At 47.5% G+C, this 27,409-nt stretch overlaps 1 protein-coding gene across 3 annotated transcripts in view; it reads left to right on the top strand.

Moving 5' to 3' along the window:
• DOC2B (double C2 domain beta) overlaps positions 1–27,409 on the top strand; it is a 2,325,944-nt gene that overhangs the window by 580,962 nt on the left and 1,717,573 nt on the right. The window lies entirely within an intron of this gene.

The following is a 27,409-nucleotide window of genomic DNA, read 5'->3' as shown; positions in this document are numbered from 1 at the left end:
TGATTATTCTTCCCAGAGCCGAGGAGTCATGACCCTCATTCATAGGAGCCTTCAATTTTCCCTCATCTCCTCGACAATTGACCCCCAGGGTAGATATGTACTTCTTCACGCCATGCTGCACCATAAGGAAGTGATCCTCCTGAACATCTATGGCCCTAACCTTGATGACCCGGAATTTTATGTGCAGGTCACCTCTCTTCTCGATGGCTTCCCCCTTGTTCCAATCCTCTGGGGAGGGGACTTTAACGCGATCTTCGATGTGGCTCTGGATAGATCGGGTTCCAGGCCCCGTCACCTCTCCAGGGCGGCTTATGCTGCACTGTCCTCCCTTCCCCGCTTGGCCATGGTGGACGCGTGGAGGTTCTTTTACCCGGACTCCCGCATCTACTCTTTTTACTCCTCGGTTCACGACTCCTATTCTCGTATTGATAGGTGGGTGATCTCTAACATACTAGTCAAGAGTGTAACACAACTAATGATCCTCCCGAGAACCCTCTCTGACCACTCTCCCGTCACCATTACAGTAGACTGGGGCCCCGATCCCGCCCGCACCCGATACTGGAAATTGAAACCCCTTTCCCTACTAGACCCAGAGTTTTGCTCCGAACTCGAGCTGTCGATTGAAGAGTTCTTCGAGACCAATACGGGCTCGGTAACGTCCCACGCCACCTTATGGGAGTCATTCAAGGCTTACACTAGAGGGATTGCGCTGTCTAAGGAGAACTGGGTCCTTAAGTCGATCCGCAGGGACCTTGCCACCAGCGAATCTAGACTTTCATCTCTGGAAGCTACATGCTCACTACATTCTACTTCTGGTAACCTCGCTAACATTGGGGAGGAACTGGACAATTTCCGTTCCCTTGCGGACCGCGAGCAGAGGTTCCTCGATAACCCTGGCGTGGCAAGGAGGTATGGAGAGGGGGAGCGCCCCGGCCGCTTTCTGGCTAGGTTGATCCGGCATGAGACGGGGCCCCCGCACATTCTCGGGGTTGAGAGATCTGATGGCTCTATGGCGGTCTCTTCACAAGAGATCAATAGGGAATTCTTCACCTTCTACGAATCTCTGTATTCCAACGCTGATGAGGTCTCGTTGGCGGAGATTGACTCCTTTCTCGATGCCCTCCCTCTATCTACTCTGTCCCCAGAGGCCGCGGGTTCCCTTGACTCCCCACTCACACGGGAGGAGCTCTCGACCGCAATTGACTCCCTATCCTCGGGCCGTGCACCTGGTTCGGACGGTATCCCAGTCGAGTTCTATAAACGCTTCAAGTCACAACTGCTTCCTCACTTGCTGGCTCTCTGGGAGGAGTCCGTTGGGGCTGGGGTGCTCCCTCCTTCTCTCCGTGAAGCCACGATCACAGTGTTGCTTAAGTCCGGTAAACCCCCTTCACAGTGCGGCTCGTATCGCCCGTTGTCTCTCATAAACTGCGATGTCAAAATATTTGCCAAGGCTCTGGCTCTCCGGCTGGCTCCCCTTCTACCATCTATTATCCATCCAGACCAGGCCGGCTTTATCCCGGGTCGCTCCACTTCTCTGAACTTGCGGCGGCTATTCAACATTATCGATAGAATCAGTCCCGACACACACGCTGTGGCTGTTGCACTTGACATGCAAAAGGCATTTGACTCGGTCTCATGGAGGTATCTATGGCGAGTCCTCGAGTGCTGTAAATTCGGCCCCTCTTTTATCTCCTGGGTCAGACTGCTTTACTCTGAACCGGTTGCCAGGGTCAGCACTGGTGACCGCTATTCTCCCCTTTTCAAGATCGCCAGGGGAACGAGACAGGGATGCCCCTTCTCTCCCCTGGTCTTTGCGATAGCAATCGAGCCTTTCGCCGACATGCTCCGCCAACTCCATGCTCACAGAGGTCTCCGCTCCGCGGGACATACGGATATAGTGTCCCTCTATGCGGACGACGCGTTGCTGTTTGTGCGCTCTCCTTCGGCCAACTTACCCCCTATACTGGCAGACATTAGCCGTTTTGGCCAGATCTCTGGCCTTAAAGTGAACTGTTCGAAATCCACCCTCTTTCCACTCACGGAATGTACCTCTCACCTTCCCGACACCTTCGGCTTCACATGGGCCCAAGACATATTTATTTACCTTGGGACGGTGGTGACTCGCCAACATGAGCGGACATTCCATGAAAACTACCAGAAGTATCTCACACACTTGACGGCCAAGATTCAGGTTTGGGACAAGCTCCCAATATCTCTGGCTGGCAGAATTGGCCTGCTGAAGATGGTGGTATTGCCCCAGCTGCTCTATAGGTTCGCTAATGTTCCCTTATGGCCGGGGGGGGCCTTTTTCCGCGACCTGGACCGCACCGTGAACTCTTTTCTCTGGCACTCGGGCGCGGTCCGCCTTAAAATCGGGACCCTCTCCACCCCCATGTCTTACGGGGGCTTCGGTGCCCCTAACTTTCTTAAATACTGGATGGCGTCACAAATCCAATATACCTCCTATTGGTTTGATACCACGGATCCTGCCCCACACGTCCGACTTGAAAAGCTCGCAGTAGTTGACCGAGACATCCGCTCCCTGGTGCTACAACCCGCCCCCTTGGCTCGGAACTCGCAGAACCCGGTCGCCTGCACAGCCGTTGCACTAGCAAAAACGTGGAATCTGTTGGGGACTGCCTATTCCTTCCATGGCAATCTCCCACTTTGGAATTTTCTCCCCGGGGTCCCGCGGGTCCCATTGGTAACGGTGCGCCGATGGGCGGACTCGGGCTTCGAGCTGCTACGCGACGTGTTTGACCAGGGTATATTTGTCGAGTGGCCTGACCTCCCCTTATCCCTGAGAAGAGACCGGAGCGTATGGCTTCAATACGCATCCCTTCGAAAGACCCTTAAACGACATTACCAAACATTCCCTGCATTACCGCCTGACGACCCCGCAATTGAGGAGCTCACTTCCCCCACCCCTAGGAGAGGCAAGATCTCTAGGCTATACACCATGCTGCAGTCCAGATCGATCCCAGACTTTGCCAAACTGAAACTTGCCTGGGAGGCGGACCTCGGTGTGGAGATGTCCGATGATCGTTGGACCCACCTATGCGACCGCACGCAGCGGGTCTCTCTCAATTCTCGGTTCAAACTTATCCAATTCAAAGTTCTTCACAGATTCCACCATACCCCGATCAGACTACATCGTATGTCTGCCGACTATCCTGCCAACTGCCCCAGATGCGGTCGGGATGAAGCCGACTATATCCACATGATTTGGTCCTGCCCCCGCCTCGCTCGGTTCTGGGAGGCTGTCTGCTCGACGGTGTCCGCTGTGATAGACCACCCCATTGCTCTCTCCCCGCTGGTATGTCTCTTTCACGATCTCCCAGGCCTCCCCCGAGACTCCAAGAAATTAGCTGGTCTTTGCCTAGTCCTCGCGGTGCGCTCTATCCTGCTCTGTTGGCTTCGCCCCTTCCCTCCCACACATGCCCAATGGTTGAGAGCGGTCACGTGGGCCTCTGATACGGAAGAAACCTGGTCCCACCTACAACCCACACATTCCAGACCTAGAAATATTTGGCTCAGGTTCCGCTCCTATATCTCTGACCTAGTCGAGACTCAGGCCTCCCCCTCCTTCCCGGCTTCCCCCAGCCAGCTTGGGTCCTTAGCCCAGTCATAGTTCCCTGATGCCCCTCTTCATGATCTTACTGCATTTTGCTCTTCAATTGTCCAATATGTGTAGTAACTTCTGTATACCTACGTTATGTACACTGTTCTTTTACAATGTTTCTGCCTGGCGCTGTTCGCCTGTGTTTTGCTGCCACGCTTATAATAAAAAGAAGTTTAAAAAAAAAAAAAAAAATGCCCTCAGTGACCGCAGTCCAGGTGCAGGAGGGTGTAAGAGTTTGAATTAAAGATTAGGGTTAGGGCTTAGGTGGGCTGGCAAGGCACCAGTAAGCAGCCCGCAGATCAGGCAAGTGGGGGTGCTGTTGGTGTTTTAGGATAGGGTCCTAGAGCTGAAGATTTGATGTGTGCCCAGCTAAACTGAATTTGTTTAGTTGGTTGTTGCTGTATACTAATGGCAGGGGAATACATACCATTGCCTTGGCTGCAGTTTGGCTGCTTTCTTCCTCTTCTTCTTCTTCTTTTTCTTTTTGGTCCAGTGCAATCGGCTGGTGTCCCTATTTGTGGTTTCCCTGGAACGAAAGTCTGTGCAGAGGGAGAGGCGTTACGGGCCAGGGTTGAGGGAGGGTGATGTTTGATGCGGAGTGCCTCTGTGAATGCTGCCGGCATCCGTGGGGTGTTGGTGCGGAAGGGTGGTGTTGTGTTTAGGAAGGAAGAGTTTGTCATGGTTTGCCGCTGCGAATGCTGCTGGCATCTGTGGGGTACTGGCGGATAGGAGTGTTGTTTTGTTTGGGATTCGCGTTTATGTGTGCCTATGGAGAGTGTAGAGAGGGGAGTGTTTCAAGGGGAGGGAGGTAAAGCCAGGTTATGAGGGCCTTTCTGAATGCAAGGTGATTGTCAATATTGCGAATGTGCAGGGGTAGTGAGTTCCAGATGGTCGGTGCTTGGATGGAGAAAGTGGATCTGCCAAGTCTGGAGGAGTTGTACTGTGGGACTACTAGGTGAGATGCTGTGCCAGATCTAAGAACCATTGAAGGGTGCTAGTAGGTGTGTGGCTGGCCAGGCGGGCGATACACATGGCTTTAAAGGTAGTGCTTTGGCCGATAGGGAGCCAATGGAGGACTCTCAGTGTTGGGCCGATGTGTTCTCTGGGAGGTAGGTTAATGAGCAGGCGAGCTGCAGCATTTTGGATTCTTTGCAGTTTCGTTAGCTGAAACGCTGGTGTGCCTCGATTAAGGCAGTTTGCATAGTCTAAACAGGAGAGAATGATGAAGATGATGGCAGAAACATGGGAGGACAGATTAGGTAAGGGAAGATGCGCCTTAGGATGTGTAGGTGAAAGAAACAGGTCCTCGAAACAGAGTTCAATTGTTGGGAGAGGTATCAATCGGTATCAATCGGTGTCCAGTATGCATCCACGGTTTTTAACTGTGGTGGAGGTGGCAGGTGGGGGCGGATTGTGGCCATTGAATAGGCTGGGGGAGTACTAATGTTTTGCCACAGACAAGGATTTCAGTTACCCCGGAGTTCAGGATTAGTGGTTGGTCATCATCCACTATTCATGTCTCAGAGGCATGATGAAAGATCTGGACGGTTGGGGACTGGCGACTTTGGGATTTTGAGGATCATCTGTGTGTCGTCTGCATAATTGTAGCAGGTAAGATTGCGGGAGCGGATGAGTGCGGGCAGAGGGTTTAGGTACATGTTGAAGAGCAGTGGGGACAGGGATGCTCGTTGTACACCCACAGGGGTGTAAAAGAGATAGAAGTGACCATGTAACACATAAACGTCCCCTTTTCAAGCTTTCAAATGTGGGGTGTAATTCACCTTGAAGTCTTGAGTGACAACATAACCAACCTGAGCTTCACTCTTGTTGTTCATCAGATGCCTCTTAGACTATCTCAGTGCAATACATCCCTGTAGTTGATAGCTACTCTTTTGTAACTCTGTATTTTGTGTTGTCACTAACACTATTTGACTTGCTATTATTCTAGTTTGTCTTTACTATATTTGTTGATTTACTAACTTATATTTGATTATGGTGATTCCTACCTTTTGAGTAATTAGACTCTCATAGTTTGTAGGCTTTAATTACCATATTTATTTGTTATTTCCACAGTATCGTTCTTTCCTCCATTTATTCACTGATTATTTGGTGCGTTTGCTGTGGCACACTCGTAAAGCTGATTCTGCACATGGATAGACATAAAGAGTTAATGTTTAGTGTTTGTTATACAATATCAGTGATCCAGTTAATGTTTCCTGCTCATGCAGTTAGAGTTTCTTACTTACATGGTTTATGTTTCTAATTAAAAGAGTGAACATGTACTACCTTGTTTATTTTAAAATAAAATTCAAATGTATATGTTTACAGTATTTTTAATTAATATGTATGCTTTGATTTACTTACTGTTTTCTGGTTGCTCTGACCTTCTTCATGGCTTCTGCACATTGCAATTATGAGGATGATGCCGTGTTTCTGTTGAGTGCATGCATGATGTTATGTCTTAGTGACATTTCTAATGAATAGGTGAGCCTCATGCGAGTGCTAGTGGGTGTCTGTGAGGATTCCCTTTCCTGTAAGGGGCATATGATGTTTTGGTGTATTTTCTAATTTGCTGGTCACCTATTTTGGCAGTTTCGCTTATACTCATGAATTGTGACAGGTGTCTTTTAAAATGCCACACTTCTTATTTAAATGTGGTTAACGTGGAATGTTTTGGTCTCTTTGTAATAGTGTGATAAATTGTAACATCTATCAAAATGGGACAGGCGTCATCATTAGGTAAAGTTTCTATGTCAGTGTGGTGTTTTTTATGATACTCTGTTCAACCATGACTTATTTTATTTATTTATTTATTCATTCATTTATTTATTTATTTATTTATTTATTTATAATGCACCGGTAACTCACACGCCTCGGGTGCAGACAGGAGACACATGTGGGGTTAGTTGAAGATGTGGGTTTTCACCAATTTGCGAAATTGCATGTAGTTGGCTTCCAATCTTATGTCTTTTTAAGTTCTACATTAGCTAATCACGTTTTTGCCAGGATGACGTATTAGGGTGAGGCATGAGTGAGTGTTGGGAGTGCACAGTAGTGCCATTCACATGGGTAGCTGTAGTAAGAAGCTCTGTCGATCTTCTGAAAAACTCTTGTGCCTTGTGGTACGCATGCCGACTGATGTTCCTTACCATGATATGATATGATATGATATGATAGTTTATTTATATAGCGCCTATACACAATGTGTATCAAAGCGCTTCAAGGCAAGGGAGGAAACAAGGGAAAATACAATGACATTCTTACAGGCATGAACAGTAAGGATGTGAAATTAACTATCATACTCGGCCTGACGACATTTCAGATAGTGCAAGAGCTAAGACATAGATAAGGGAGGGAGGGGAGAGTGGGAAGGAAATTGTGGAAACAGACAGGCGACTATCGTACTAGGCCTGACGACATTTCTGGTAGAGCCGGAGAAAAACAAAAGGTGAGGGAGAGGGGTGCAGAAATGGAGGGGAGGAACAAAACAAACGACTATCGTACTAGGCCTGACAACGTTTCAGATAGTGCTGGAGGGAGGGGGGAACATTAAGGGGAAGGGGGAGAGAGAGACGAGGTTGCTATCATACTAGGTCCAGGGACAATTCTGATAGAGTAAGTGCGTAAGAGAAAGTAAGGGGACGAAGGGGAGGAGATAGGAAAAGGGAGAGGGGAGGAGAGAACAGAGTGCAAGCAGTCAAAAAGAGTGGAGAGCAAGAGGGGAGAGCGAATACAACTGTAGAAGTCAGTAGTAACACATAATGTTGCAAGCCAGGATAGAAGTTGAAGATGGGAACAGCATGATTCAGGGCCACCATGAGTACAAGATGCAAAGGAAGTCCAGCATGAGTGTTGAGAAAGGGTAACGCACAGTGAATCAATGAAGTCTATAAAAGCAAAATCCAGCATTGGCCACAAACGGTGATGGTGAAACCGGAATGTATCAGGACTGACTCCTGTGTGCGGGAAGGGGGGCACAATGGAACAAGACAGGAGGACCAGAGAGGGTGGGGATGGCCTGTGGGGACACAGGGTGTAAACACATGTTGATGCATGCTTACCTGCTGTCTTAGCAGGAGTTCGGGTCCTGGATCCTACTGGTTCGAACAGGAATTGCCCTTTTCTTTGACTGCCCTTCGCTTTGGACACCCGGGCGAGAGACACGCTTGATCTGAGAGTTAAGAGCAGGAAGGAAACGGCAGGGCTAAGAAGGTGGGTGGTGCTTAGGCTGGTGACCTAAATCCACTTACACCTGCTCCCCAGCTGCAAAGGAAAAGAGGCTGGAAGGCTCCTTAAGTAGGAAAAAGAGCAGCAAGCAGGTAGGCACAAGGTGGGCGGGGCTTGCAAAGTGGTGAAAAAGAGTGGCAAGCAGGAAGGCACCAGGTGGGCGGGGCTTGCTAAGTGGTGAAAAAGAGCGGCAAGCAGGAAGGCAGCAGGTGGGCGGGGCTTAGGCAAGGTTACCTAGATCCACTTACACCTGCTCCCCAGCTGCAAAGGAAAAGAAGCTTGAATGCTCCTTAAGTAGGGAAAAGAGTGGCAAGCAAGAAGGCACCAGGTGGGCAGGGCTTGCTAAGTGGTGAAAAAGAGCGGCAAGCAGGAAGGCACCAGGTAGGAGTGGCTTGCTAAGTCACCATGTCCCTACTCTTCAGTCCCTATCAATAACGCCAGGCAGTGGCACCCCACTCCAAAGATACAACTTCAGGGAGTAAGGCCTGGCACATCTAAGGTTTTCCTTAGCTGCTAGGCTGGTCATGCTTTTTCAGCAACAATGGAACTGAAGCTATTCTTCACTCTGATCATGGTTACGGTAGCTCATCCTGAGAGATATGATGATCACACGAATTATACTCTTCCTCATTGAATGCCTTGTGCAGTTCATGATTAGTCCAAACACCTTTACTCTGAGTGAGTTAAGATGGCATACACAATGAACATCACTCAGAAAAGGTTCATCTCTGGGCTGCCTCGTTAATGGAACATCAAGGCTTTGTTCTGGATACCACGGCCTTAGAATACGATATTCCTCTAAGAGACTCCTGGAGCCATTGAAGTGAAAATCTGGGTCTCCCTCGGGACACATGGGCAAACGTAATGTATACCTGCGCCTCTATACAATTGAATCCAAGGTGAAAACCTCTAAGGAAGGGATGCAAGGAGGGTGGCTGGTAATGTTTAATGTCTAAAACATTCTTCATAGGAGAGAGTTCTTTTCTTAGTTTCGTTAGCCACCATAAACCTAAAGTTGTAGGATCATTAAAAAACACAACTCAGAAAATGTAAAAGCAATGAAACATTTAAATTTGCTTTAAATATGTGTTATTTTGTAAGGATATATGTGATTTAACCGTAACAGAAATGTTCATGGCGGACTTGACTGCGGACTTGACTGTGGTCAATTTCACTGCTGAAGTGGGAGAATGGAAAACCAGACTCCCGTCCTTCACCTCTCGCGCTTGGCCTAGAGGGTCGCGGCCCAGACACCCGCCACGAGAAGAGTTTGCCCATTTACCAGATGACCAAATACCCTGGTACAGAAACATACGGATGTGTCCATCTGCCTGCCCAACAGCCCGCACTGGCCATGCCGACACCTGCGGCACGGACCAACTAGACTGAAATCTACACATCGTTAGAGATGCCATGACGACCTAGATAACGGGAAGCACCGCTGAACTATTATACACGCTGAACATTTCCACACCAATCTACACGAAGAACATACTCAGTGCTCTGACGTAGGCGACAGGCTTATTCACGGACGTGCATCTTTATTATTTTTACATAGGCTTTCAGAATGCAGAAACGCAAGACGCACCATGAGCTCATTTATAACGCTTGCTCACGCTTCTCTTGAAACCCGTTACCATCATGAGAGATATAATGGAAACACGATACTGGCCATGAAACTGTATGCCACTATAACCTAAAGCATCCATGCACTAAATGGATTACTCGTGCACCAGGCCCAAGTAGGCCTCAAGCAAGAGTTCCCGTGGACATTAACAAAGCAAAAGTCAGGTTGCTGAGCCTGCAGAAAGAACCCAGTGGAGCAACCAGCCAAGGTCGTAATGTTGCAAACCCACAGTCAAGAAACAAATCTTCAAAGGCACGATGTTGCAACCTCGCACTCCACGTACCAATGTTAAAATCATATCTGCAAATTAAACCAGACATACAGTGGAAAAACAATATTAATTGTGCAGAATTATGCCTCAAACACGGTCCCTCCCCACGTGACCAAGCCGAACCTGACGAGATGCCAAAACCCAGGAGAGAAAAGGCGTCTGGGTACCTCGCTACGAGACGCAGGCCGACACACTTGAAAGGCTCAATGGACACCTGCTACAGTGGGAACGGTCAGTCTCCCACCTATGAATAAATCCTCACATTGCCTGCACGTACCCATATTGAAACACTGTTGCAACCACAGGTGCACCGTGTGCTGGGAACAACGGTGGTCCCAGGCTGGGGAGCTCACGGATGCACCAATCAGAACATGAGGTTCTTATCTCAGACGTCAGTAACGTTAGCCAATCCTCAGGGGTCTTCATGTAACAATTCTTATGTATCTAATTGTAGGGACAACCCAGATATACCACCTGACTACATCTTAACCACTAATATCATTCTCTATATGCGTACTATACTAACCCCACCACTCGAGCAACCAATCAAGAGTGGCGATAGGTTCTTTTGGTAACTTTTTGGAATGACGCAAGTAGCGCGTCATAATGTAGTAAAAAGGGCCTGCGAGCCCCACTATTGTGTGTGTGTCAGGACGAACGCGTACGCTCCTTGACCCATCCCTGCCGTTTGCATAATAAACGGCAGAAGTTGCCTTGCTCCTTGTGTGTGCCTCATACTCTGTCTCGATCCGAGATATACACGGGAGGAGTTGGGGCCTCCCTGCCCGGAGGTCTGCGGACGGCCCGGCCGACCCCGGCAGAATCCCCCCCCGACAAGTTGGAGGCACTGCTGAGATCTGTTTAAGATCGACTTTTATTTTTTATTTTTCCAGGCACTCCCGTTGCGGGGAGGCCCGGCGGCGCGGCCCCCTCTGCCGTTGCCCCCTTCTGAGGACTACAGGACCATCGCGGAGCTGCGAGAGGACCGGACAGCGCAATCCGGATATTGGCCCTCGGGAGCCGGTTGAGAAGTATCCCGCCCGCGGTCGGCGAGTGTCCAGACGTGGTCCAGACGAGGGGAGGTGGCGAGCCGCTTGGAGGGGTGCACGCAGTCGAGCGGCCCTGCATCGAGGGAACTTGGTGAGCATGACACGCACAACAAGCAATGCGAAATTGTGAGGGAGGGGGCGGAAGTAAATAAGGGAGGAGGGAGGTATTGTAAAAAGGTGGGGTGAAGGTTTAATTGAGTGATGATAATGGAATGAATGGTAGTGAATTGAGTGCGAGAGAAGGCGGCTAACGTTACGCGAAAGAGGGGGGCAGGGCACGAGAACAACACGTGCAGACGCTCGCAACAAAAAGCTAACGTTACGCGAGAGAGGGGGGCGGGGCACGAAAACATCACGTGCAGCCGCTCGAAAGACACTGATTGGCCTAAATCGCGACTACGTGTGAGGGTGGGTGTGTGTGGTTTCCTACGATTTGACATTTATCATTCAATGAGTAGATGAGGTTCCCTATTGTTCGAGCAAGAAACTCGATAGGTAGATGAGGTTCCCTATTGTTCGAGCAAGAAACTCGATAGGTAGATGACGTTTCCCTGTGGGCGGTGGCTAGTTACGTAGTTGCCCAAAACGGAAGATAATTGGCTGGTTAAGCCCTCCTGTTGAGGGGCGTATCACACGCGAGGCGACGCAGCGTGCGCAGTCCGGTTATAGTATTGATGAGATTACCTTGTTCCAGGAGAGACAGGAAGACAGCTGTAGGGTTAGCGGGGTAGATTGCAAGTGTATTTTGAATTTAAAGAACATAACACGAATATACCAGTAGTTCGAAGAAATAGGTGACGTCACCAGTAGGGATTTAGTAAGATATCGTGAACACAAGAAGCTTTGGGTTTGACATTGGTGGGGAAGAGAAACATGATAAAGGAGCGGACACGGAGATAAACGATAAACGAGTGGATCAAAGAGGAGAAGGGGAAGGGGGCGTGGCTGCGCACGGAGAACGCCGGCCACGGCAAGTGTAAAGGTGGGAGGAGAACGGGGAAAAAGGACGACTGTGTAAGATCATCGTAAGGGGTACGCAGCTGCAGGGGGCTGCGTGCGCTTCGGCCGCAGGGGGCCGTAGGGGAAGGAATATAATATAACATCATAAATATATTTGTTTTATAATTTTTTTTTTTTGTGATTATTATCATTGCATAATTTGTCAAAGGATTGTCGTAAGTCCCCACACTTGCGGGGCAAGGTAAGCAATAAAAGGTTGTATGTTGCAAACTGGTAGCAAGGGGAAGGGTAAGAAAGGGTGCGCTAGTATGTCATACGGGAGAGGGTTGGGAGGGTGGGGGAATACCCTCACTACCCCACTACAACATATATGCACCACACTGCCACCACATAGGGAGAAGTTAATTAAGTACAGCATAGAGTGGACCCAGGGGACGGACAACAAAATGTTGACACCATGGCCGCCTAATGGTAGCTTTGACCCATATGCCCAACATTCACTATTAAACCATCTGCACAATACATACAAGGGGAAGAAGTTGGCAAACCATGTGGAGGTGTTTAACTTATGGAGGATGTTCCAGGGGTCTAGACCAGGACCAAATGGAATGTTCACTATGGGGGAAACACCGGAAGAAAAGGAGATTAAGAAAGAAGGAACGGATGGGGAAAAGGAGAGTGAAGGAACAAAGAATATGGGGAATGAAAAACTGGGTGGAGGAAAGGTTGATAAATTAGCTGACATAAAACAGGAACCGAGCAATGAGATACCCTTAACACCGGGAGTGAAAACAGAGGGAGGAGGGTTGTACCCTTTAAGAGAATTAGGAGAAATAAAAGGACAGTTAAGGGCGGCTGAAGGATACTCAAACCCGGCATACAGCCCTCCACCATATGTGGCTCATGGAAAGATACCAATGGGGGACGGGAGGAGAGAAGAGCAGACTGTAGAGATAGGAAACGATGAGTGGGTAGCTGCACAGATATTGTTGAAATTACGAGGATCACTAACTGGAGAGGAAAGGGAGGCGGTAAAGAGAACAAACGAGGATAGTGAAAGAGAGAGTGAAATGAGGGGAGAGGAGCTGCTACGGCAGAAGGAAGAGATTTTGGAGGAAAGATTAGCTAAACTAAGGGATGAGCAGAATGAACTGATAAAACAACTTGAGGGGGAGGAAAGAGAGAGAGTGAGGAAAAGGAAAGAAGGTAAGGACGAATTGGAAAAATTAAGGGAGCAAAGTGAGGAGAGAAAGAGGGAAGCTGTAAGGGTAAAAGCAGCAGCAGAAAGGGTATCAAGAGTAGTGATGAGGGAGAAGAAGAAGGAAGAAGAAGAAAATGAAAAAGAAATGGAAATATGGAGGAGGAGGATAATATCAGAGACAGCTAAAAAATATGAAGAGGGGAAGGTAATAGAGAGTATAGTAGAAAGAGAAAGGGTGAAATGGGAAAGGAGGAGAGAGGATGAAAGGATATTGGAACAGATGAGCAACGAAGTAATGGAGGAATTAAAAAGGAAAAGAGAGGAAAATAGTAGGGAGATGGAGGAGAGGAGTGAAGGGGAGAGAGAAGAGAGTAAGAGGGAGAGTGAAAGATGGGGAGAAGTATATAAAAATAGAGAGGTAGCAACAACGTCAGCACTAAGGGGAACAGTTGGTAACAACGGAAAGGAAGAGGGAGACCTAATAGACTTAAAAACTGTAACAATAAAAGGAAAAAAGGCAGAGTGGGGGGCGCAATTTATGAATGATTTTTGTAGTGAGGATGGAAGGAAGAGTGAAAGGGAAAGCTTAGATAAGCTATACCTCACTAGAACAAACATAGATTCGCCATGGGTGAGTAGAAGATGGGAGGAGCTGGAGAGAAGTAAGGAGGAAGTGAAAAGAATGGGAGAAACACAAACTAACGAACACACGCCACCGACGCTCACCAACCAACACACGCCACCCACATCACCATCACGCTCTCTAACGCCACACCCCACATGTTCAACAACTGCACGCTCTCTGCACAGAATAAAGCTCGCACCCTTCATGGACGAAGTTACACCTTATGCATGTCGGCTTAGGGACCTCCCTAGTCGCAGGCAAGACAGGCAAACAGACGTGCCCATATTGAACACAGGAAAGGATGAAAAAAGGGGAAAGGAAGAAGAGGGAGGTAGGAGAAGAGGTAGTAAGGAAGGATTTGAAGTAATAAAAGGAATGGGGGAAGAGGAGGGGTGTGAAGAGTTAACATCATGGAGCATAAAGGATGACACAAGACAGAATGTAATGCCACTGCTGGAGAGAGGAGGGGTTAGACCACAGTATGTACCTTGGAAACATACGGATAAGGAAAACATAAAATGTAGGCTCCCATCATTAAGTGGAGGTGCGGGTAAATGGATATATGAAATGGAAAAACACACCGCAGGACAGAAACTAGCAGTGGGAGATGTTAAGGGCCTGTTAATATCAATATTAGGGGATAGAGCGGATGACATTTGGAAAAGAGCGGGATTCCATGGGGTAACAATAACAAACACATCGCATGATGGGGCACCATTTGCAAACTGCAGACATGCGCTATGGCAGGCACTAAGAGTGCAGTACCCAGACACATCAGACATAGGAGCCATTACTTCCCGTAAGATGGGTGAGAACGAGGATCCTGTTGATTATATCCAGGATATTCAAGAGAAGTGGCGCATGGAAACTAGAGAACAATGGGACAAAACACCAGCCATATTTTATCATATACTAGTACAAGGGCTCCCAGAAGGAGTTCAGAGACAATTAAAGAAAGTAGTGGGGATGGAAGCAAAACCATGGCCGGAAATACAACTGACTATAGTACATCACTGTAGAACATGGCAAGGAAAAATGAAACAAAAGGAAGAGGACAGGAAAACAGAAGAGGCCAAATTAGTACAGAAAAAACTTACTAAATATACCATGGAAGGGGCACTAATAACTGCGCCAACACCAATGGCCCAAAGCCCAACGCAAGTAGTGGCTGCACAAAATCCAGCTCAAATAGCGCCTCCACAAGAGGTAATAGAGCAAGTGCTGCCTCTGCAATCACACGCACAGAACATGGGAGGAGGGTACCCAATGCAAGGAGCTGGGTATTATAATTATAATAGAGGGAGAGGAGGGTTTATGAGGGGAAGAGGATACGGATATAATACCCAACAACAGGCTGGGGGACTCAGAAATAACTACCAGACAGGGCAACCAGTATACCAGGACAACACAGGGAACTTCCCATGGCAAAACAGGGAACCACCCGTGTGTTGGAGCTGCGGACTATTAGGACACATGTCACGTACATGCAGGGTCAGGCCAGGAACACCAGCATGGAACGAACAAGCACAACATAGGACATCACAAGAACAGCAGGGCATACAACCACAGCAGATGTCACCACAAGGGAGTGACCAACACTATTCCCTACCACAACAACAAATAAAACAATACCTGCCACAAGTAACTGGTGCAGCGTTAATACAACCACCACCACAACCTGAACGAACGCAATTGGGTGGGGTGACGGTGTTGGGACACAACCCTTACACAGGGAATGGCCAGTCATTGTACCCCCAATAGGACAGCCCACAGACGGCCTTGGTGTGTCCCATCCTGTCAGTAACACCTAATAGTGCGGAGGAGCCACGCATAGAGGTAACGATAGGTGACAAAAAATTATCATTCCTTGTTGACACCGGGGCAACCCGGTCTTGCATAAGGGAAGGTAAGTTTAAGATGTCAGGCGAAGCCATGAACACACAAGGGTTTTCTGGGGCTAAAGGGTTGGTTCCATTTACTGATAACGTTCCGCTATCCATTGGAGATTACGATCTGTCAGTACCACTTTTGTATTATAGTGCCTCACCAGTAAACATACTGGGGAGGGACATAATGAACAGATTAAATATGACGATCTCCTTTACAGAGGATGGCATAATTTGCTCTACTCCAGGGATTAACATGCTTGCAGCACGACAGATTTTGCAAGCATACTGTGGACAGATAGCGATCAGGGCGGAGCCGGTAGACGGCGAGCTATTCCAGTACGGAACAGACATGGCATTTGCATGGATGCCAGGGATAGGAGGGAAAATATGGAGGAGACCAGCAGCCTATCTATTCCGACCAGAAACACCAGCTAATGAACTGGAAGGGAAGGTCCTTGCAGTGGACATTGAGAGCATTATTGCAACAGCTGATTATGTTGCTGTGCACGCCCAAGATAAAGAAGGGAGAGCATGGAGGGCGGTGATAGCACTAGCAGAAGGATGTAGGCTGACCCAGGTGTCAGATGAAGAGTTGTTTTCAGAAGAAAAGGAGGAAAATGAAATGGTGTTCATGATGAGTGTAGAAATGTGGCTAACAGTGGCTCACAAACAAGTGGCACAGAAAATTGCAATGGCACTTGAGGCACCCGCTGGCACACCAGTCCCATTTTTTAAAGAAGATATGTCAAAGGTGCCAAAATCATTATGGACTATTAGCCCTTATGATGTAGGATGCATTAAAAGCATAGGGGGTGTAAGGATAAAATTAAAAAAGGGTGCCATACTACCAAGAGTGAAACAATACCCATTGTCAAGAGAGGCAGATGAGGGCATATACGAAACCATAACAGCCCTTATAAACAATGGCATATTGGTCCCCTCAGAATCCCCATGCAACACAGCTGTGTACCCGGTGCGCAAGGCTAAAGGAGGGTCTTGGCGGTTCATACAGGACCTCAGACCGTTGAACAACATAGTAGAAGCAGAGTATCCAGTAACAGCAAACCCGGCCACAATTTTGTGTGGCATTCCAGCAGAAGCATCACGGTTTACAGTGATTGACCTTAAAAATGCTTTTTTCTCAATACCATTACACCCAGACTCACAAGACTTGACAAGCTTCACTTACCGAAATAGGAAGTGGAAACATACCAGATTACCACAGGGATATTGTGAATCACCTTCAATTTTCAATAGGGTAATACAGATGGATTTGGGTAACGTTGAGTTGGAAAGCACAGTGTTACAGTATGTGGATGACATAATAATTTGCAGTACAAATGAAGATAAATGTAGAGAGGACTCATTAAAAATGTTGACGATATTGGCTGAAAAGGGGTACAAGGTAGACATGGAAAAGATACAATACTGTCAGGAACAGGTACTTTACATTGGCCAACTGATATCACAACATGGAAGAAGGATTGCACCACAAAGAGCACAGGCAATATCAGGCACTCCCGTGCCACAGACTGTAAGAGAACTGCAGCAATTTCTGGGACTGTGCAACTACTGTAGAGCATGGGTATTTGATTACAGCTCTTACATAGGACCCCTGCTTGAGGGTTTGAAGGAAGCAAATAAAGGGGAGAAAAAGTTGGGATGGACTATGGAAATGAAGGAGGCATTTGATGAATTAAAAGAAGCAATATCAACTGCTCCAGTACTAGCATCCCCAGACTATGAGCGACGATTTTTTATATTTTCACATTGCGACTCAGCAGTAATGAAAGCAGTATTGGCCCAAAAGACTAGCATGGGCTATAAACCAGTAGCATTTTACAGCGGTCACTTAGATCCAATAATGGTAGGACAATTCTCTTGCGAACAAGGTCTTGCTGCAGCTGCATTTGCAGTAGAAAAAGCATCATCAATAACTATGGGGTGTCCAACTACACTATTTGTAGAACATGCACTATTTGCGATATTGAATAAACCTAAGTCCACACTGACGACACAGAGGGCAACAGGTTATGAGATTATTTTGTCCAAAGCTGAACTGGCAATTGTTAGATGTAGCACGGTTAACCCTGCAAGGTTCCTAGCAGAAGTAATTGAAGAGGGAGATTACGCCCACGACTGCACCCAAGTAACTGAGATGTACTCATGTACTAGGAAAGTTGAAGAAAACGCACTAGAGGGAGGTGAGCTTTTGTTTATTGATGGGTCATCAACTATTGATCAAGGAGACGGGATAAGGAGGACTGGGGCAGCAGTAGTACAAATGATGGAAGCGCCAGTGTGTGTGGCTATTAAGTGTGTACAATTACCACAGCATTACTCTGCTCAAGCGGCGGAACTGGTTGCACTCATATTGGCACTAAAGGAAAGTTTTGATAAAAAAGTTACTATATATTCCGACAGTGCATATGTTACATCCACTGTCCACTCAGGGCTATCAAAGTGGAGAAGAAGAGGGTTTAGGAGAGCTGACGGCACTCCAGTACAACATGCCCTCTTGTTGGCTGAACTAATTGAAGTAATAAACGATCCCCAAGAACTAGCCCTAGTAAAATGCACCGCACACACCAATGGAGAAGACTATATATCAAAAGGAAATGCAGCAGCAGACGCACATGCAAAATATGCTGCATATTTTGGTGAGATATGGAACCCCACAGACTCACAGAGAGGGAGAGGGAGGGGAATAGCGAGGGAGATGTTAATAAAAGAAGGGTACACCCATCTCCCAGCCACCCAGATTATGGAGTTACAAGCGGCTGCACCAATGGCCGAAAAAGAAGTATGGGTGAAAAGAGGATGCACAATGTCACCAACCGACGCACTATGGCGCCAGGGTGGCACTGGGAAAGTTGTAATACCATTGGCATTGTTAAATACCGCCTTGAACCAATTACATCACCCTGCCCATACAGGCAAAGAAATAATAGCAGCACGAATTAGAGAAGATTGGTTCTGTCCCGAGTTAACATCCCATGTGTCAAATTTTATCAGCAATTGCCTTACATGTCAACAGTTCACGGCCGGTCATACTTTAAAGGTGATAAGAGGTACCATACCCCGACCAGAAGGACCTTTTCGGCACCTCCACATTGACTATGTTGATATGATCAACATTTGTCAAGGCAATAGATACATGATAGTAGTAGTATGCCCATTTTCTAGGTGGATCGAAGCAGGGCCCTGTTCACACCCTGATGCGTTTAGAGCAGCCAAATTTATAGTAAGGGAGGTATTCCCCAGGTGGGGAGTGTGCGAGGTGTTAAGATCAGACAACGGACCCCATTTCGCAAATGAAATGTTCCAGCATATCACATCCCTACTGAACATTAAACACAAATTTGCATGTGCGTACCACCCACAGGCTAATGGTGTATGTGAACGCCTGAATGGCCTATTGAAGGAGGCAATTGCTAAAATACAGCAAACAACAAAGAAAAGTTGGTTGTATTGCCTTCCGTTAGCACTGTTCGAACTTAGAAACAGGCCAGGGTCCGACCACCACCTCACCCCACACGAGGTGGTTACTGGACGCCAAATGCGCCTTCCCCTAACACCAACGTCAAGGGCATTCACCGACCAAGAAAGTTCTGCGAATGTGTTAGGTGATGAAATGTATCAATATGTGTCTTCTTTGATTACTAGCGTTGTGTTTGTGTCTCAACAGCTCGAGCGCACACGGGGCGGGTCCACCAGCAACCAAGAAATAGACGAAAATACAGAATTGGGAAAGGAGAACTTGTGCCAACTTGCCAAAGGTGACCACGTACTACTTCGAAATTTTAATAGAAAGTGGAACCAGCAGAGGTTCACTGGCCCCCATTTAGTAGAGGACGTATCAACAAGAGCAGTAAAACTAAAGGATAAGCGTGCGTGGAACCACCTGCATGATGTAAAAATTTACAAACTGCAGACCCGCCCCAGCGCCAACGACAGGTCCATTGGAAAAACGCCAACAACATCCCCGGCAGCGGAAGAAAACACAACCACAGACAACGACCCAATTGTTCCCTCGGAGAGAATAACGGACGAAGAAGGGGGTGATCCCCACACTGCCCACCCCATGGTCACACGTTCAAAGAGTAAAACTGCTCCCGCCATCTGAGCAAACCCCCCCCCCCATTGACTACTAAATACAATTGTAATAAAAACTAAGGACTTCGCTTGCACCAATACACATGTAAACACGTGAATGTTCTCTTTTTCTCTCGCACATACAGGAGCTGCGTAATATTGTATTGTTAAGAAAAGTTATCTAACAAATTCAGTGTGCAGGCGTAGATGGTGCTGCCAGACGATAGTTACCCAGAAGAATTGTCACACCAATTTGTATACGAAATAAAAAGGCCAACATACTTAAAAAAGAAAAGGGTACGTGTATACTACACGGCCTTCCTCCTGGCCATAGAAAATTACATGCCCCACCTCCGCCCATACTTGCCGGTCTTGAGAGACCGATCACTTAGAGTAGCGTGGGAGCAACTCTTCACCTGGGCACTGAATGACTATTTGATAGGGAGAGCTTAATGAAACAAAACTAACATTTAATAACAAGCACTTTTTGAGAATTTTTAGGCGGGCAACTTTAACGTCGCAAGAATACGCTGCCAGGACTGCAGCAAGGTAAGAGCAAAAATGTCGGTGAGGTTAGCATATGTAATAAAAATAATAGGGATTTTTATGATCACCGGAGTTTTGGCTGCCTCTGTATGGCAGTACAGCTATGCTATGAGTTTTTTTGCTGCACCCAAACCTAATGTACCCCACCTCCCTGCTGCAACAGGTGTTACGTCAGGTGGTAACAGTAACAATGAACAAAAGCGAAATAAAGTTAAACGCAGCACATACTCAGACAATAAAGGTATTGATAATTATGTACAAGATTCAGCACACGTCACAAACAACATATGGTACCAGCACATGACCCGCATTGGTAAGCAGACAACTGAGGATAGCTGTTACGTTTGCTCATTAATACCATACGCCATGAGCGCTTCACGAACATTTGTTGCCACAGAAATAGATGAAAAAACAGCACAGTGCATAATATATTTGGCCCTGTTCCAAACGAAAGGAAGATTCCAAGGAACAGTAGTGCACATGACATGGAAAACACGAGACTCATACCCATATGAAAACAACTTCCTCAAGACCTATCTGAGTTATCACAAGACCAGTTTACATGCTGAAGCATTCAGATACATAACAAGTGGCCCTGAAAACGGAGAAACAAAGAAGGTAACACTGCAGTATCTACCATGTGATTGGTACGCCACGGAAGTTCCGGGTAAACAAGGATGCTGGGAGAGGCCATTACTGACGATAACAGGAAAGGTGTTCCTGGGTACCAGCTGGGAGATAGGAGTGGTTGGCAGCAACATGGTAACAAAAGAAACTATCTCAACCATCGAGACACACAATCATCGATGTTGGACGACATGGATCAAGTATGTACCAATGCTCACGTGGGTAGAAGAAGATGAAGACCCGATAACTATATTACCATTGACTGCGCCCAAAGTATGTTACCAGCATAAAGGAGAGGTGGACGTGGGATATAACACCAATTGTGCAAGTGTGATGGAGTTACCTGAGGGGGGAGCGGGAACAGCAGTAATAATGGACCATTATTGGGCCTGTGGAGAAAAGGCATATCATACACTGCCTCCCCTGTGGAGTGGTGTGTGCACAATGGTACACGTCAATGTACCATCACTAGTGGTACCTAAGAAGCATGTCGATGTGGCGAAATTTCCGAAAATGGATGAAGGAGACAGGAGAAGAAAGAGATCTGCACCACTCCAGAAGGAGCAAGAAAACAGGACCAACAGCAATGATACTGTCCTAAACAGGAGAAAAAGACAAGGAGAGCCATTAACAGGAAATTATCTGTGGGGAAGGTCGGAAACGGAACTAACATCAATACCGCCAGAACACAGACTATTCAGCAGAGCAGCAATGTTCTTCTCCTCAATAATACATCCGGGACTGCAGGCATACGCAAACGCAAAATGGCTGCAAATAACCAGATGGGAACTAATGATGACCATAAATTCGACAGTAAATGGGTTTAACGCAATTAAAGAGGAGCTGCGAGCTGTAAGGATGGTAGCACTACAGAACAGATATGTATTGGACCTTCTCACAGCAATGGAAGGAGGAGTTTGTGCAAAGATAGGACAATCATGCTGCACGTTCATACCTGCCAACGATGCCGACAATGGTACACTAACAGAAGCAGTTTCACAATTGGCCCAGATGCACTCCAAAATGATGGACGAAAGTAACGGCGTAAACAAGGATAAAAGCTGGTTTTCACTATTATGGTCATGGATGCCATCTTGGCTGTCAGATGGACTGAAAATAATAGTGGGATGTGCTATTTTGGCTGGAGCTGCACTGATAATAATTAGATTTTGGAAAGCCCGGAAGGCGCGCTCAACTGATGAGTTGCTGGAAATGGTGGGAATGCACCCCTTGATGCCAGCGGATGACGGCCAGCACACAGGTGTGATAATACACGAAAGGGAGAAGTTGCGCACCCAAATCATCGCCAATCATCTAGACCCACCATCAGTGAAGATCGAGAACCCAAGGAACCCTAGGAGCTACATAGGAAGATGGGTGTACTGTACTCCTGGAGGAACATGCGAATACATGTATTGGTCATTTGAAGATCACGTAAACCATTATGGACATCTCGGAGGGATAACCAAGATATGGAGAGTAAGAGGAGATAACGAGAAGGATATGTTTGTGGTCGACAAGTCGACCAGAGGGGGGACTGAAGTGGGAGAATGGAAAACCAGACTCCCGTCCTTCACCTCTCGCGCTTGGCCTAGAGGGTCGCGGCCCAGACACCCGCCACGAGAAGAGTTTGCCCATTTACCAGATGACCAAATACCCTGGTACAGAAACATACGGATGTGTCCATCTGCCTGCCCAACAGCCCGCACTGGCCATGCCGACACCTGCGGCACGGACCAACTAGACTGAAATCTACACATCGTTAGAGATGCCATGACGACCTAGATAACGGGAAGCACCGCTGAACTATTATACACGCTGAACATTTCCACACCAATCTACACGAAGAACATACTCAGTGCTCTGACGTAGGCGACAGGCTTATTCACGGACGTGCATCTTTATTATTTTTACATAGGCTTTCAGAATGCAGAAACGCAAGACGCACCATGAGCTCATTTATAACGCTTGCTCACGCTTCTCTTGAAACCCGTTACCATCATGAGAGATATAATGGAAACACGATACTGGCCATGAAACTGTATGCCACTATAACCTAAAGCATCCATGCACTAAATGGATTACTCGTGCACCAGGCCCAAGTAGGCCTCAAGCAAGAGTTCCCGTGGACATTAACAAAGCAAAAGTCAGGTTGCTGAGCCTGCAGAAAGAACCCAGTGGAGCAACCAGCCAAGGTCGTAATGTTGCAAACCCACAGTCAAGAAACAAATCTTCAAAGGCACGATGTTGCAACCTCGCACTCCACGTACCAATGTTAAAATCATATCTGCAAATTAAACCAGACATACAGTGGAAAAACAATATTAATTGTGCAGAATTATGCCTCAAACACGGTCCCTCCCCACGTGACCAAGCCGAACCTGACGAGATGCCAAAACCCAGGAGAGAAAAGGCGTCTGGGTACCTCGCTACGAGACGCAGGCCGACACACTTGAAAGGCTCAATGGACACCTGCTACAGTGGGAACGGTCAGTCTCCCACCTATGAATAAATCCTCACATTGCCTGCACGTACCCATATTGAAACACTGTTGCAACCACAGGTGCACCGTGTGCTGGGAACAACGGTGGTCCCAGGCTGGGGAGCTCACGGATGCACCAATCAGAACATGAGGTTCTTATCTCAGACGTCAGTAACGTTAGCCAATCCTCAGGGGTCTTCATGTAACAATTCTTATGTATCTAATTGTAGGGACAACCCAGATATACCACCTGACTACATCTTAACCACTAATATCATTCTCTATATGCGTACTATACTAACCCCACCACTCGAGCAACCAATCAAGAGTGGCGATAGGTTCTTTTGGTAACTTTTTGGAATGACGCAAGTAGCGCGTCATAATGTAGTAAAAAGGGCCTGCGAGCCCCACTATTGTGTGTGTGTCAGGACGAACGCGTACGCTCCTTGACCCATCCCTGCCGTTTGCATAATAAACGGCAGAAGTTGCCTTGCTCCTTGTGTGTGCCTCATACTCTGTCTCGATCCGAGATATACACGGGAGGAGTTGGGGCCTCCCTGCCCGGAGGTCTGCGGACGGCCCGGCCGACCCCGGCAGAATCCCCCCCCGACACTGCGAATACAATTTTTGCAGCAGCCAAATCTGGCAAAACGTTGACCCCCTCACTTACCCTTTGCTTCTCTGCATGCATCTGAGCCCCCGGCATCAGTTCTGTCTCTTTTATGCAGCACAGATCGGATGCTGCATGGTCCGCTACACACCCGCTACCCCAAAGGCAATCACTACTAAACATGGGGAGCAACACCCCCACAACCCCCTGCTCCCCATGTTCCATAATGATTGCCAAATTTGTTCGAATTAAATCGATCCAGTGGTACTGGCTGAATTCGGCCAGATTTACCATGCCCTCAATTAAATTCAAACAAATTGGGCAATACCGTTTTGTAATGCTCAGTATATATATTGACCTTCAGGGTGCAAGGGCAAAAGAAGGGAAGCGGGAAAGAAAATGTATTTATTTTATTTATTTATTTATTTTATAACACACCTGATACCATACCTGAGTTTGGTTTCTAAGCATGGATCTGGAATTCAAACCACTGTTGCTCTGCGTGTCTTGCTTCCAAGACCAGCGTGTTGTCCTGTGCTATGAGATAATGGAAATAACATTTTGTACTAAAGAGATGATATTATACAAGAGACAATAGGGAAATGATCCCTAGAGCCACAAGAGCACAGGTAGTACAGAGCAACAACAAAGGCAGTGAACAAAAAAGGGTAAGGAATACAACTAAGACGAACACAGTTGTACAGAAAATGGTCAATGGGTATACCACAATGTCCGTGGGAACTCACAGCAGCAATAATGGCTCAACCCAGAGTGCCTGGTATAAGCCCTGATGGCACATTCCCAAAGATTTAGTACAGGCTTATGAAGTGGGAAGGATATTTTTGACTGGTTTGAGGTGCTTCAGCTGGCATTCCAGCTGCCGGAGGTGGAGGAGGTACTGTGGTGCAGGCCTGATGAGTCACTTACCGACACCAGGGACTAATTCAATTCTTCAGTTAACTCCTGAGGAAAGGCCTATTTATGAGAGCATGAATGCAGCTCTCCTCAGGAAGCTCTGTAAAATAGATACTCTAAAGAGATACAGAGAGCTCGGAAAGAAAAGTGGGCAGACATTTGAAGCATTCACACACTTGTCATTGAAATATCTGAGTGGGTGGGTGACTGGTAACAAAGTTGACACATTTAAAGGGATGTACAATTTGATTGCGTGTGAGCAAGTGTTGAACAAGTGTGCAGTTGACCTACACCAGCATCTTGTGGTCAAGACTATCACAGATCCTAGGGAGCTTGCAAAGGCTGCCGACAGATTTGTGAGTGCTCGAGTCCAGAAAAAGGCTCAGGTGAGCAAAACCAAACCGGAAGAGAAATTGTCAGACAACAAAGTAAACAAGGATGGGAAGGACAAAAGTCCAACCCAATCCTCTTCAAAGTCGGGTCCCCAAAAGAACGAAGGGAAACCCCCAAACTCTAGTTCAGCCATGCACACAGAGAAGAAGAGCGCAGGCACCCCTAACACTGGGACACCTGCGATCTCTCCACCCAAAGTTTGTTTTGTATATAAGAAGCTGGGCCAAAGGCAAGGGGATTCTGCTTGCAAGGGGTTACCCAAGCAAGTTATAGTGAATTTTGGACTTGTGGAAGAGGCCATCATTAGCGTGGGCCTCTCCAAGGAGGATTTCCCACTAGGCCACGGAGTGGCCGAATGTGGATTGGTTACACTGAGGGGGAATGGTACCGGATCTCCAGAAGAGACCCCAGTTCCCAATAATACTCAACTCCATCTAGAGCATGTGTACATCAATGGACACAAAACTCCTGTGGTTCGAGACACTGCTGGTTGCAACAGCCCTGTCACCCGGTAAAGGGTACAGCCAGGCAAGTATATTACTGGGCTTGATTTGTGCTTTAGTGGATTTGATGGTAAGAGTAAGTGGCCCATGGCGATAGTAGAGTTCAGCTGGTGAGGTGAAACGACCCAGCGCCATGTAACGGTGAAAGAGTCCACCCCTGTCCCATGTCTGTTGGGTAATGATCTTCCTGATCCCAAAATAGTCACAGCGGCTACACGATCGAGGGCCAAAGAGATCACCAGATTGAACGCTCTGTGAGCCTTAGCGCCTAAAGTGCTTCCTGAGAGTGTGTTGGAAGGACTGGCATGCCGGTAGCCCCATGTCCAGTTCAACAGACTACTGAGTCGCCTACTACTGTGGGAGAGGGGCTCGTAGCCATGGAGGATGCTACTTTGGTAGTAGGGCAACCCTCTGACTTCAGAGTTGCCTGGCGCAGGAACCTGAGGTGGAGGACCAGGTGGGCACAGATCTGAAGGGTCTGCTCAAGCTGGATGAGTTTGCATCAGCTGGGGGCCCCGATCAGTCTGACTTCTACACATCCCAGAAAGAGTATCCCACTCTGGAGGGTCTGTGGAAGTGCTGAAGAGTCTCTGGACAAATGACAAGGCCGTTGCCTGCAAACAATCTCCTAAGCTTTGGGCTGTCCGCTTTGAAAGGATGATACAAGCCCTGCAAATAAGCTGCGAATAGTGCCACACAAGCATCATCCAGCGTCCATCTTTTAATGACATTTTTGAGACAGTCAAGTCCTCGAACCGCATCCGGATTCACCACTGACTGTTGTCACGCTGCAGTCGCCTCAAACAGCAGTCCACATCCCCCAACCAGCACAGAGACAACAATTCCTGGACCAGAGCCGCCATGCCAGAGAGCCTGCAGACGTCGGTCCAGCCTCGCTTACGAACTGCCGGCTGCCTGGTACCCTCAGCTGTTTCCCGCCACTAACTCTGTCTCAAGGGCTGCGAAGCGCCCTGGAACCGCCTCAGCGCTGTTGAGCACCAAGAACCTCTTCAGCACCACGTACATTGTGGTTCTGCCTCCCTAGTCCTTCTCAGAAGACCCCTAGCGAAAGTTACAACCCTTTGCCCACTTGGGACTGGAACCAAATGACCTTGAACAGTAAGACTGATTACTTTACCAACTACCTTCCTGTCTTTATCCAGAGTGCATCCCTTTCCCATGTGAAACTGTCTGTCCTCTGTGCTCCTTTACAGTGTGGGTTGTATTTTGTAGTGTGCTAGAACTGTCTGTTGTAGTAATAAAAAAAGTAGATATTTGTACAACACCTTAACTGGACAGTCCCTTTTATCATTGAGTAATAATTGTATTTTTGCTGTGTTGCAACTAACCAACAATCCACGACCTTACAGAGATAAGCCTGCCGTTCCGTCCACGTTACCAGAATTGGACAAGGAGGCCTTATAATTCACTTGTATCCCAATCTGTTCGGATCCCTTCTGGTGTATTACAGGTGTGGGGTTGATTGATGGTTTAGAAACCGATATTCACCCCTGGACCACTTGTGCCCCGGGCGTTGATTAGTAACAGACGGGTTTTCAGCATTCCAAGAATTGATTGTGAGTAGAACATGGTGTTCTTCAAGTTCAGAGGCATTTTTCATCTCCAGTTTCGATGTTGGGGTTGTGGCTGGTTTTAAACGCTTGTTACCCAGCAATGTACTGTTGTATTTGTTGATACTATTTTCAGTCATTTTGATTCAAGCTTCTTGTGAATGAACTGCGTGGTGGCAGTGTCACCGCTGGAGCT

Source organism: Ambystoma mexicanum, chromosome 9, assembly GCF_040938575.1.
Source record: "Ambystoma mexicanum isolate Mex_15411 chromosome 9, UKY_AmexF1_1, whole genome shotgun sequence".
Taxonomy (NCBI): Eukaryota; Metazoa; Chordata; class Amphibia; order Caudata; family Ambystomatidae; genus Ambystoma; species Ambystoma mexicanum.
Note: the sequence above shows the minus strand (reverse complement) of the source record. Positions and strands in the feature narration are given on the sequence as shown.